This window comes from Amblyomma mixtum, chromosome 3, assembly GCF_055824585.1.
Source record: "Amblyomma mixtum isolate Tamu chromosome 3, ASM5582458v1, whole genome shotgun sequence".
Taxonomy (NCBI): domain Eukaryota; kingdom Metazoa; phylum Arthropoda; class Arachnida; order Ixodida; family Ixodidae; genus Amblyomma; species Amblyomma mixtum.
Window position 1 is genome coordinate 387,879,329 of NC_143014.1, and position 11,860 is coordinate 387,891,188.

The window sequence follows — 11,860 nt, forward strand, 5'->3', positions numbered from 1 at the left end:
GGTCGAGTTGCCTCGCGGCTGGTGACCGTCGGATTGATTTGTGCTACTTAGAAGATGACGATGAGCGGCAGTGCCGCGCGACAGAGCACTCGCGCTAGGCCAGCTGCCAACAGACAGTGCTCAGTGTGTGTACTCGTCGGATTAGTGCTTACGCCTTAATATTTGTCATACAATTTTTTCGGGGACAATGATCGCGTGTAAAAGGCTGGGGCATATCCCTTGCCTAGTCATTTGTAAATTTTTATCTGTGCTTCCCCATGGAACAGAATTTGACACAGTATTATGTCAAAGTTAGATCGTTCTTGCGTCTGCCTTGAGGTGTAGGTGTCGATGCTTCCTCGCCTTCAGATTTTGAGAACTGTTTGGGATGCAACTGCGCACTTATTTAGGATTTCAAGCTTTTTGCTATATCCCTCGTTTGTGCGGCCCGCTTTCAAGTCGTTCGCTATATCGGTGATGGTTTGTTAATGATTTTCACTTTCTCTTATTTATTCTTGGTTGACTGCCACCAGCTGTGCTGCCGGCGATTCTCCGCGCTCGGAACTATTCCCAGGCACGAGACCCTATCCACAGACCTCCCTGCACCACACTCACCAGTTTTCTTCGGTATTTTTTTCCCTTGCTCTTACTTGCATTGCCACTAGGCAGTTTTTATTTCTGTGCAGATTTGTTAAATCCAATACCAATTTTCGTTTCATGCTGTGATGTGAGATATTGTGCTTCTTGCTAATGAATGCATGCCTTTTCCATCCTCTCGTCATTTGTGCAAAGCAGACGGGTCTACTGGTCGCTACGTTCAATTTAAAAATACCTTCGGTGCTGCTCCAAAGCACCCTAGTAGTAATAATTAAATCCTGTGCATGCTATATTCGAATAGTTACGCTCTTTTCATCATGCATAAAAATAGTGGTATTCCAGCCTGCTCATCTTTCTATGCGGTTGTGACAGTCATGTAAATCTACTGAAAAAATGTATATCGGTGCATCACATACAATCTGTTCATTTCTTTTGTCATGGGCCATCTCATTGCTTTTTGTGTTCCTATGTGAATACCTTATTCTAATTTATGAAGCAGTAGACAATTTCTTCTCTTGTCATTCATGACATTGTTACGGCCACTGACAACAGTTGCTTTGACATATTTATTTGCAGTTGCCAGCTGCCAGTATCTACTGGGCCATTCGTGCTTCCAGCTTTTGGCTGTGCTATCTCTCCTCAGCTGTTTGTGGTAGGTATTGTTTTCCAGTGATGCATACCTTACCTGCCTATTTAGAAAAATTTCGTAGACATAGACTCACAGCCGGGTTTAGAAATGCATGCAGAGCTCTACGTGCACTTAGCAGCAGTACCTCCCTGTATAATCACATGAATCTGATCCTGAATTACATGAATGTAATTACATGATCTGTATGAAATAGTCGCTCATGAAGCTTTTGACTGCTGCTGTTAACATAATGGAATTTACACTGCTTCAGGTGGAGTGACTATTTCACACATGTTGCCTCTTATGCATATGTGCCCTCTGAAAGGGCGAACATATTCCTTTATCCCTTTAAAAAACATTGTGTTCTATCATGATGCTTTACCGGTATTTCTGGTGTATAGACCAAAATGTCACTCAGTATTGTAACATGAAGCGGGAACTCAGTTTGTCCAATGTTTTAGAGGCAACATGAAGCGGGAACTGAGTTTGTCCAGTGTTTTAGGGGTCCTAAAACATTGGGCCAACACAGTTCCCACTCGAGTTATTGATCACTTCGCTCTCGCCCTACCATAAGCTTGCCGTCCAGGTTGGACAAATTGATAGAGCGACTGCTCCAGTGAAGTGGTGGTTCTGAGTTCGAACACCGGACCAGGACGAATCTTTCTTTAACTACGAAGTTTCTGTGAAAGCTGTATAGCTTTCCTTTGTAGCCGTTTGGTTGTGCTCGAGTGGATGTCAATGAGTAATTACTCCTTATTACAGATCTTTTGTCAACGCCAAACTGATTCAGTAGCAACAAATAGTAGAAGGGTAAAAGCATGCTGCTCCCAAAAATTCGTTAAGCATGTTATAAAATGTATGCTGTATTGTTTTAACTGCTGCAAAGAAATAACGGTGATGTTAGATGCCCAGCCCCTATTAGGTAAACATAGCTCGCAACTAACACAGTGGATAGAAAAGAAATATGGACTTCAACCCTCACGACGACCCTCACCCCAGTAAAACAAAAAGTGCCAGTGTTGCCATACTTGAGAGCTTTGCTCTTTAAAATTGCAGTAGACTGCTACTCAAAGTTGACAAAAAAAATGCGTCTCGTTTTCTGCATGTGCATTCCATAGTGCTGGTGCCATTTTCACTGGCCATTGACATTCAGTCGCATGATGTGCACCCCGCTCCTCGAGTTGATTTTGTTTGTCTTGTGAACCTGCCGTCAAAATCAGTGCAGGATAATGCTTCCCCAGTTGATCTGCAGTTAACCTTGTCCTTTGCCAGCTGCTGTCACCCTTTCTCCACAGAGAAGGGCGGTGGGAGTCCAAGCCAGGTGGAGTTGAAATATTTGACTAGTAGTGGACAGGGATCCTGCGGTTTGTTGAGGACACAGGCAAATTGGAGACTTATGGAAGAATTTTTTTACCAGCCAAAAAAGACGCATACACAAGAGAGAACCGCACAGGACAAGGGCTGGTAAAAGCCGTAGTCCTCTGTGGTCATCTCTTGTGTATGCGTGTTCCTTGGCGGGTAAAAAAATTCCTCCGTAAGTCTCCAATTTGCCGGTGTCCTCCACAGATTGGAGGATCCCTGTCTGTTACTAGTCAAATTTCACTACTCCACCTGGATTGGACTCCCACTGCCCTTCTCAAACTTTTGAAATCCTGTTGCCCTAGCAGATCATCAGCTGTCGGTTGTATTACTTTCGCTTCAGTGAAATTTGACGTGTAGCGGACAGGGATCCTAGAATTTGTGGAGTACACAGGGAAACTGGAGACTTATAGAAGAATTTTTTTACCAGCCAAGGAAGACACATACACAAGATTCGTTGTCTGTGTTTCACAACTGAAAGTTCTAAATACGTGCAAAAGTGTATCGTGCATTCACACGTATTTTGAAAACTCAATTTTTGCAGCGTTAGGTTTTCGGAATTGGAGCTGTAGCATTGCCGCCAAAGAATCCCGCTCGTTAACAAAGCGCACACTTATTTGCTAGGTATATATTCCGTATACCGCAACCAGTACACGTCACTGTTTGGAAGGTTCTGTCGAGAAATTTCTGATTGTGCAAGGTAGCTTTTCTTTTAAATTCAAGCGCTCTCTATTTGCTTTTTCCTGTGCATATTCATCGGTCGTTTCAATTCGGAAGCATTGGTGCTGCAAGACGTGCATACGGAAGCTACATTTGTGCACAAAGCTCCTGAATTTTTGAAAGCGCAGCTCTGACAGTTCTCGTTGTCATAAATAAGTACAAAGCAGCCTAATCTTTTTGGACACACCATTTCATGCTCTTAGCTGTTTCTGAGAAACAGGCTGCTTTTTTTCTGTTTTTGGTGTGAAACATTCCTAACAACTTCTTTCTTTCTCCATGCACAGATAGTCTATGCATACACGGGCAGCTTGATTGCAATATTTAGGGCAATATTTATAACAGGTGCAGTGAGCCTTGGTGCATGTGGACAGAAATTAAGCTAGGGTGGGGTGGGGTATTTTCGCACAGGGTAATGTTATGCGGAGGGTCTGGCGTATTGAAACCGAGTCTTTCTGAGCTCTTATTAGACGTCCCAGCACCAGGACAGTAGTTGAGGCTTTTCTTCTTTGTTGTCTAGTCAATGGTTTCCATCACATAAAATAGCCTTAATTCTAGCTATCCCGTGGCCGTCTACAGAACGATGCAGATATACTGAAGTGATCAGTGTTGCATAAAAGTAGTGGAACATTGCAAATGCAAGACAACTTCATTGGTTTGCAGTGCACTAATGTGGCAGTCAGAGAATTACACATTACATTTGCAAATCTAAATTGTGCATAATAGTATGGACTGGCACGTAATGTGCGAAGTAATCACCGTTATCTCGTTCATGCCAAATGCTAGTGTCAAACATTGTCAGTATTGCATATTTATAAAGAGCAGACATGCTGCGCCTAACTTGTCGTTGGATAGATTTTATTACTATGAAAGCAAAAAGTTTACACATGGCTGTCGTGTTCTTGCGTGGGAAGTAGTATTACCTTAAATGAGTATAAACACCAAATTTTCGGTTATGTGTGTTCTTTGTAGCGACGTGCTGGGCATTCGTATACATAGAATTGTTGCATAGTATTCGTCTCCAATCGCTAAATAATTACAACCAGATTTCTTTTCTTCCCTGTTTCAATAGCATAGCAATTGCTATGACATCAATGTTCAGTATAGGTTATGGAAGGCACAAAAAAGCTACGATATCGCTACTTCATCGTTTTAATTAGTTACAATGCTAAAGCCAGCCTGCCTTAAGAGTCTGAATCACAATGAATGACGAAGCCGCAATTATATTGCAGTTTTCCTCATGCCTCCCCTGGCTTATACTGACCTTTGATGCCATTGCCATTGCTCAGTTTTTAAAAGTGAAGCAGGAGAGAGAAGATATTTAATTACAAATTATTTAGCAGTCATAGGCGAATACTGTGTGGTTATCCGTGCATAGTAATGCCTTATGCATCATTAAAAACAAAAAAAATGTGCAACTGAAATTTGCTCGGCTGCTGACCCAAAAGACGCGGGTTTGATCCCGGCCGCGGCGGCTGGAATTTCTTTGGAGGAGAAATTCTAGAGGCCCGTGTACTGTGCGATGTCAGTGCACGTTAAAGAACCCCAGGTGGTCGAAATTTCCGGAGCCCTTCACTACGGCGTCTCTCATAGCCTGGGTCGCTTTGGGATATTAAACCCCATAAACCAACCCAAACCAAACTGAAATTTGTTGTCTGCCTCTTTGAGATGAAAAATTTTGAATTTTTCCTTCACTATTTTAGAGCATGAAATTCAGTTAATGGTATCTGAGAAACAGGAATTGCAACAGCCATTTCTCTTCAGCAAGAAAACTGTCATTGGTTTAAGTGTTTTCCCGATTCAAGGTTACCCTGAATAACACCATCTGTCGGGCTAGTTGGTTGCGATCCATATGTATCAGCAGCGCGAACACAACACAGGAAGAAGGAGAAGAAGGCAAAGAGCGCTGAACTTCCAACTTTTATTTGAGCAAAAATTGAACCCGCACTTTTATACACATACCAGGTAAAATCCCACCAGGGGGGTAATCAAGGCGTGCTATCGAATTGGGACCAACACGATGTCCAGGGCATCAAAATGATAACTACTGTCACACTATACAAAGACTTCCATGAAAAGCACGAATGACATGCGGAAAAAAAAAAACAAGACAATGTAAAAAACAGGGTTGAGTGTGCGCAAATGGAAAAAATGGAAAAACAGGGTTGAGGGCGCGAATTTTGCTAAAAGAAGAAAAAAAAAAACACATGAGAAGGCGAGACACGGTAACAACGTAAGCGATGCGAAGGGATGAGCGCCAACAATTAACACGGCTAGAACTAAAATGCAGTGTGCCCCTAAAAGCCAGGTAAAATCAGGTAAAACCAGAGGGAAAGGTGATTTCTTTTTCAGATAATGAGATGGAAGGGGTGCTTACGCAACCTTCTTTGAGCCCTGAGATGTAGGTAGCTTCAATGATTTCGCATGTTAGTTGGTTTTTATGTTTCTTTAAGACGGTTGCTTTCTTAAAATGAGGAATGCACTTCTTTTGGCTGTCACATACGCTGCAATGGGCGGGCAGGTTCCTCAACGGCGCCCCAGTTAGATCGTTCCTATGTTCCATTAACCTTTCGTTTAAGCATCTTCCTGTTTGGCCTATGTACGCCTTACCGCAAGCTAAAGGTATAGAGTATACAACACCCTCCGCACAAGGCACAAAAGGATCTCGGTGCCCGGTTGTACAGCTACTATTCGTTTTCTTTTTATTAACTTTGTTGCACAGGCTTGACAGGCGTAGAGGGGCTGAAAAGACTACGTCTACGCCTGCTTTTCTGCCAATTTTCTTCAGATTATGCGAGATTTGGTGCAGGTATGGCAGAACGGCGACCTTTTTGTTCCGCTGTCACGTATCATCCGGGGCTTCACATTCATGCTTCATACTTATCAGGACTTTTTTTGCAACAGACGAAAGGAGAGATTGCGGGTATCCTGATTGCGTCAGCCTCAGCACTTGGCTCGAAAAACTGTCCTGCAACCTGTGTTCACAAGATTTTGTGAGTGCGTTCTTAAAAGTTGACTTCACGATGTTCCTTTTTACAAGTTTTGAATGGGCTGAATCGTAGGGTAGGATGGGCTTATTGGCTCTTGGTTCAAATAACCAGCACACATGGTCCTCTCCGAAAAACAACTTTAACTCTAAAAACCGCATGGCGTTTTGTTCTGGGAATTCATGAGTAACTTCAAGAGGGTATATAGTATTAGAAAAAGTGTGGAGGACTTGAGTTGCTTGTGTTTTAAAGGCTTCAGTGCCGCAATCTAAGAGGACCAGGAAGTCATCGACGTACCGGAAAATTTTTAGAACGCTTGAAGACTCAAGCTTGTCCTTCAAGGATCTGTCATGCATAGCGAGGAAAAGGTCGCTCAAAATGGGGGCGATGCATGACCCTATACATATGCCTTGCTTTCGTATTAATCTCGAACCGTTCCACTCTGCCACTGTTGATTTTAGGTAAGCGCATAGCAATTCAATGAAGCCATCCGCAGAAACGCCACACTCATTTTGGAAGGCCGCAGTGTGGCGTTTCTGCGGATGGCTTCATTGAATTGCTATGCGCTTACCTAAAATCAACAGTGGCAGAGTGGAACGGTTCGAGATTTATACAAAAGTAAGGCATATGTATAGGGTCATGCATCGCCCCCATTTTGAGCGACCTTTTCCTCGCTATGCATGACAGATCCTTGAAGGACAAGCTTGGGTCTTCAAGCGTTCTAAAAATTTTCCGGTACGTCGATGACTTCCTGGTCCTCTTAGATTGCGACACTGAAGCCTTTAAAACACAAGCAACTCAAGTCCTCCACACTTTTTCTAATACTATATCACCTCTTGAAGTTACTCATGAATTCCCAGAACAAAACGCCATGCGGTTTTTAGAGTTAAAGTTGTTTTTTCTAGAGGACCATGTGTGCTGGTTATTTGAACCAAGAGCCAATAAGCCCATCCTACCCTACGATTCAGCCCATTCAAAACTTGTAAAAAGGAACATCGTGAAGTCAACTTTTAAGAACGCACTCACAAAATCTTGTGAACACAGGTTGCAGGACAGTTTTTCGAGCCAAGTGCTGAGGCTGACGCAATCAGGATACCCGCAATCTCTCCTTTCGTCTGTTGCAAAAAAAGTCCTGATAAGTATGAAGCATGAATGTGAAGCCCCGGATGATACGCGACAGCGGAACAAAAAGGTCGCCGTTCTGCCATACCTGCACCAAATCTCGCATAATCTGAAGAAAATTGGCAGAAAAGCAGGCGTAGACGTAGTCTTTTCAGCCCCTCTGCGCCTGTCAAGCCTGTGCAACAAAGTTAATAAAAAGAAAAAGAATAGTAGCTGTACAACCGGGCACCGAGATCCTTTTGTGCCTTGTGCGGAGGGTGTTGTATACTCTATACCTTTAGCTTGCGGTAAGGCGTACATAGGCCAAACAGGAAGATGCTTAAACGAAAGGTTAATGGAACATAGGAACGATCTAACTGGGGCGCCGTTGAGGAACCTGCCCGCCCATTGCAGCGTATGTGACAGCCAAAAGAAGTGCATTCCTCATTTTAAGAAAGCAACCGTCTTAAAGAAACATAAAAACCAACTAACACGCGAAATCATTGAAGCTACCTACATCTCAGGGCTCAAAGAAGGTTGCGTAAGCACCCCTTCCATCTCATTATCTGAAAAAGAAATCACCTTTCCCTCTGGTTTTACCTGATTTTACCTGGCTTTTAGGGGCACACTGCATTTTAGTTCTAGCCGTGTTAATTGTTGGCGCTCATCCCTTCGCATCGCTTACGTTGTTACCGTGTCTCGCCTTCTCGTGTTTTTTTTTTCTTCTTTTAGCAAAATTCGCGCCCTCAACCCTGTTTTTCCATTTTTTCCATTTGCGCACACTCAACCCTGTTTTTACTTTTTTTACCGTGTTCTTGCCTTCTCATGGTTTTAGCAAAATTCGCGCCCTCAACCCTGTTTTTCCATTTTTCCCTTTGCGCACAGTCAACCCTGTTCTTTACATTGTCTTTTTTTTTTCCGCATGTCATTCGTGCTTTTCATGGAAGTCTTTGTACAGTGCGATAGTAGTTATCTTTTTGATGCCCTGGACATCGTGTTGGTCCGAATTCGATAGCACGCTTTGGTTACCCCCCTGGTGGGATTTTACCTGGTATGTGTATAAAAGTGCGGGTTCAATTTTTGCTCAAATAAAAGTTGGAAGTTCAGCGCTCTTTACCTTCTTCTCCTTCTTCCTGTGTGGTGTTCGCGCTGCTGATACATAAGGTTACCCTATATTTTAAACTGCACAATGTATTACGTGACAAGAAACCGTCAAGCACAATAGGTGTGGTTTTAGAAATGACTGGAAGTGACAAGGGAATACATTTACTTAGAGCAGGCAGTGACCGCTGATCCGGATCATGAAGGGTAATAACTAGAGGAATATGGATGGGGCGGAGTGCATATAGGCAGGTTCTCTCAGATCATGAATGGCAGTTTTCAATACCCCTCAAGAGAAAAGTATACAACAGCTGTATCCTACCGGTATTCACCTATGGGGCAGAAACGTGGAGGCTAACGAAGAGGGTTCAGCTTAAGTTAAGGACAACGCAACGAGCTATGGAAATAAAAATGATAGGTGTAACGTTAAGAGATCGGAAGCGGGCGGAGTGGGTGAGGGAACAAACGCGGGTTGAAGACATCCTAGTCGAAATCAGGAGAAAAAAGGGTGCTTGGGCAGGGCATGTAAGACGAAGGCAAGATAATCGCTGGTCCTTAAGGGTAACGGAGTGGATTCCAAGAGAAGGCAAACGTAGCAGGAAGCAGCAAAAAGTTCCATGGGCGGAGGTTTGCAGGAACACGGTGGACATAGCTGGCGAAGGACAGGGTTAATTGGAGAACATGGGAGAGGCCTTTGCCCTGCAGTAGGCGTAGTCAGGCTGATCATGATACTTGCAGAAGAGGTTGCTCATGTTAAAATTTTCATTTGGTAAATATGTGCTTGTTTTACATGCACACAGCTTTTGAAAGGACTAGCATAGTGATAATTGTATTGGGCTTCATAAAATTGTAGCTCTGAATGAAGGTTTGCAATGAAAGGTGTCTGCACTTGGTAACAATATAGGTACACACTAGTGGCGACATGACACACACGATCAGTACATTCTAGTTGTATTCTTTCTTTTTTTTCACGGGGTTATATGCAGGATAGTATGAAAAGGGCATTGGAATTGACTCTTACTTGCATTATTTTCATTCATGTTTGCAGGCACCCGGAGAAATGCACGCATAGCCAAAGCTCCTTCACTCAGCCGAGCAAGCTACGGCATCATCCAGCATCTTAGTTTCTTTTGAGCGCTTACAGCTCACTGCGGTGGATTTGGTAGATGGGTTTACTTTGCTTTTGGCAGTGTTCTTGGCATTTAATGTCAAGTACACCCCAAAAACAAAGCGGGCTTGTCTGCTGCTTGAGACACTAATGGGGCTTGATCCTAGCGAGTGCCTCCCGAGCGTGTTTTGGGCAGCCACAGCAATCACAGCAATGACTTGAGAAATAAAAGTTATCAGTGTTGTACATTTGTGTCATTATTTCTTGAACCATTGTTATTCCCAACGCAGACAGAGCACCATACTAATGTGCAAACTGTAGTGTAGCCATAAAGTAGTTGTATGAGCAAAAATTATAATCCCTTTTGCTCATTACTCTTTTGTAGATGTAGCGCAGGTGGATCCTGCAAAACATATGACCAACTTGCTCTGAAGAATATGTGAAATAAGAAAATTAGTAGGATACATTGAAAACACGTGAAACTCCTTTTGAAGGAGTAAAATAAGATCTGGGCTGATACTCCTTGAAGGAGTATAGTCACTCTAACAAACGGAGTCCTGGAACTCTACCTGAAAGAGTAGTAGGATGCTGTTTCAATGTGGTAGCTTTACTCCCTCGGAGGAGTGCCTGTACTCTATTGCAGGAGTAGTACAGTACTCCTTGAGTAGGTGTTGGATCACTCTTTGTCCAGAGGGAGTAATTTTATTCTGGAAAAAGGAGTGGAATATGGGACAAGCGAATACTCCTTCAAAGTGTGTTCTGGGCACTCCTCTGCACTCCTTTAGTTCTAAGAGTGTATGAGAGACGCCGTAGTGGATGGCTCCGGAAATTTGGGCCACCTAGGGTTCTTTAACGTGCACTGACGTCGCACAGTACACGGGCCTCTAGAATTTCTCCTCCAAAGAAATTCTAGCCGCCGCGGCCGGTATCGAACCCGTGTCTTTCGGGTCAGCAGCCGAGCACCATAGCCACTGAGCCACCGCGGCGGCATTGAGATTACTTTAGAAAGCCGGGCAGTTATCCTTTATTTCCGCATGTCTGCCTTCAGTTTGAGGCTGCTTTAAATGTTCACTGATTTTAAAGCCTGCTAGTTTGGTTTGGTTTACTGGGGTTTAATGTCCCAAAGCGACTAAGGCTATGAAAGACGCCGTAGTGGAGGGCTCCGGAAATTTCGACCATCTGGGGTTCTTTAACGTGCACTGACACCGCACATACACGGGCCTCTAGAATTTCTCCTCCAAAGAAATTCAACCGCCGCGGCCGGGATCGAACCCGCGTCTTTCGGGTCAGCAGCCCGAAAGACGCGAGTTCGATCCCGGCCGCGCCTTCCGGGCTGCTGACCCGAAAGACGCGGGTTCAACAGAAGGGTTGTTCCTCACGATGTGAATTCATGACACCGATACTAAACACCGCTAGACGATAAGGCGGAAACCAAACACGTGCGAAACGAAAGAAAAAAGCTCCACAGGATTTAAGCAATATATATTTCGCGTTTCTATTTAGGGCCGCCAGATATTCAGTCCCTATCAATCCGACTGGCATGACCAGTCAACTAAACGAAAATCTCGATTGTAAATCGTTAACCACGTGTCTCGCGGCGTCAAGAAGGTAATTCGCTCTGAAACAAACCCGTAATGGCAGACGAGCCTCTTGACCACTTACGCGCACTTTATAACGGCTTTTTGCGCCTTTAATCTTGGTGACAGCAACAGTACATTTTTTTTCTAACATTCATTCGCGTGAGTGTCATAAAATGACAAAAGTATTTTAACATCTAACGGAAATAGTCACCCGTCGACGCACTATGTCCGCTCACGCAGCGAATACAGATCACCACATAAAATAGCCGTATGACGCCGCCACCATCGCTGGAATAACCGGGCCTTGTTTCTCATAGAAGCAGCTGTATCTGCAGGATGTGGACGGTGCGGCTAAAAGGCGTTCCAGAGCATGTCACCCACAGGGCTGTACTCATCAACGGCAAGGTCTACTCGTTCGATAGTTACCACGCGGCATGGAACTTGCTCCACGTCTTCATCTTCGACCCCGCTTCGCGCCGGTGGGATATGGTGCAGACGCAGCTTCCCGACGGCGGGCCGATAAACATTTCCAGCCACAGAGTTGTAGCGTACGGCCGCTGCGCGTATCTGTGGGGCGGCCCGCACAGCTGGCCAGCCCCGAGTGTCCTCTACCGCTTCGACACAAGCACCATGACATGCAGCCGTTTGGCGGTGTCCGGTGAGGTGCCCTCATCGATTTACGGCAACACAGCTTGTGTTGTCG

General features: G+C 44.3%; 1 long non-coding RNA gene across 2 annotated transcripts; it reads left to right on the forward strand.

Annotated features, from left to right (window-relative positions):
- Nucleotides 1–479: 479 nt before the first annotated feature.
- LOC149357122 (uncharacterized) lies at nt 480–9,823 on the forward strand. 2 transcript variants are annotated; one of them, XR_016289875.1, is made up of 3 exons: nt 480–606; nt 1,153–1,228; nt 9,518–9,823. It is a non-coding gene; the product is annotated as an uncharacterized LOC149357122 (long non-coding RNA). The 2 variants fall into 2 exon arrangements; XR_016289874.1 differs by lacking the exon at nt 480–606 and having other exon boundaries at nt 732–1,228.
- Nucleotides 9,824–11,860: the final 2,037 nt, after the last annotated feature.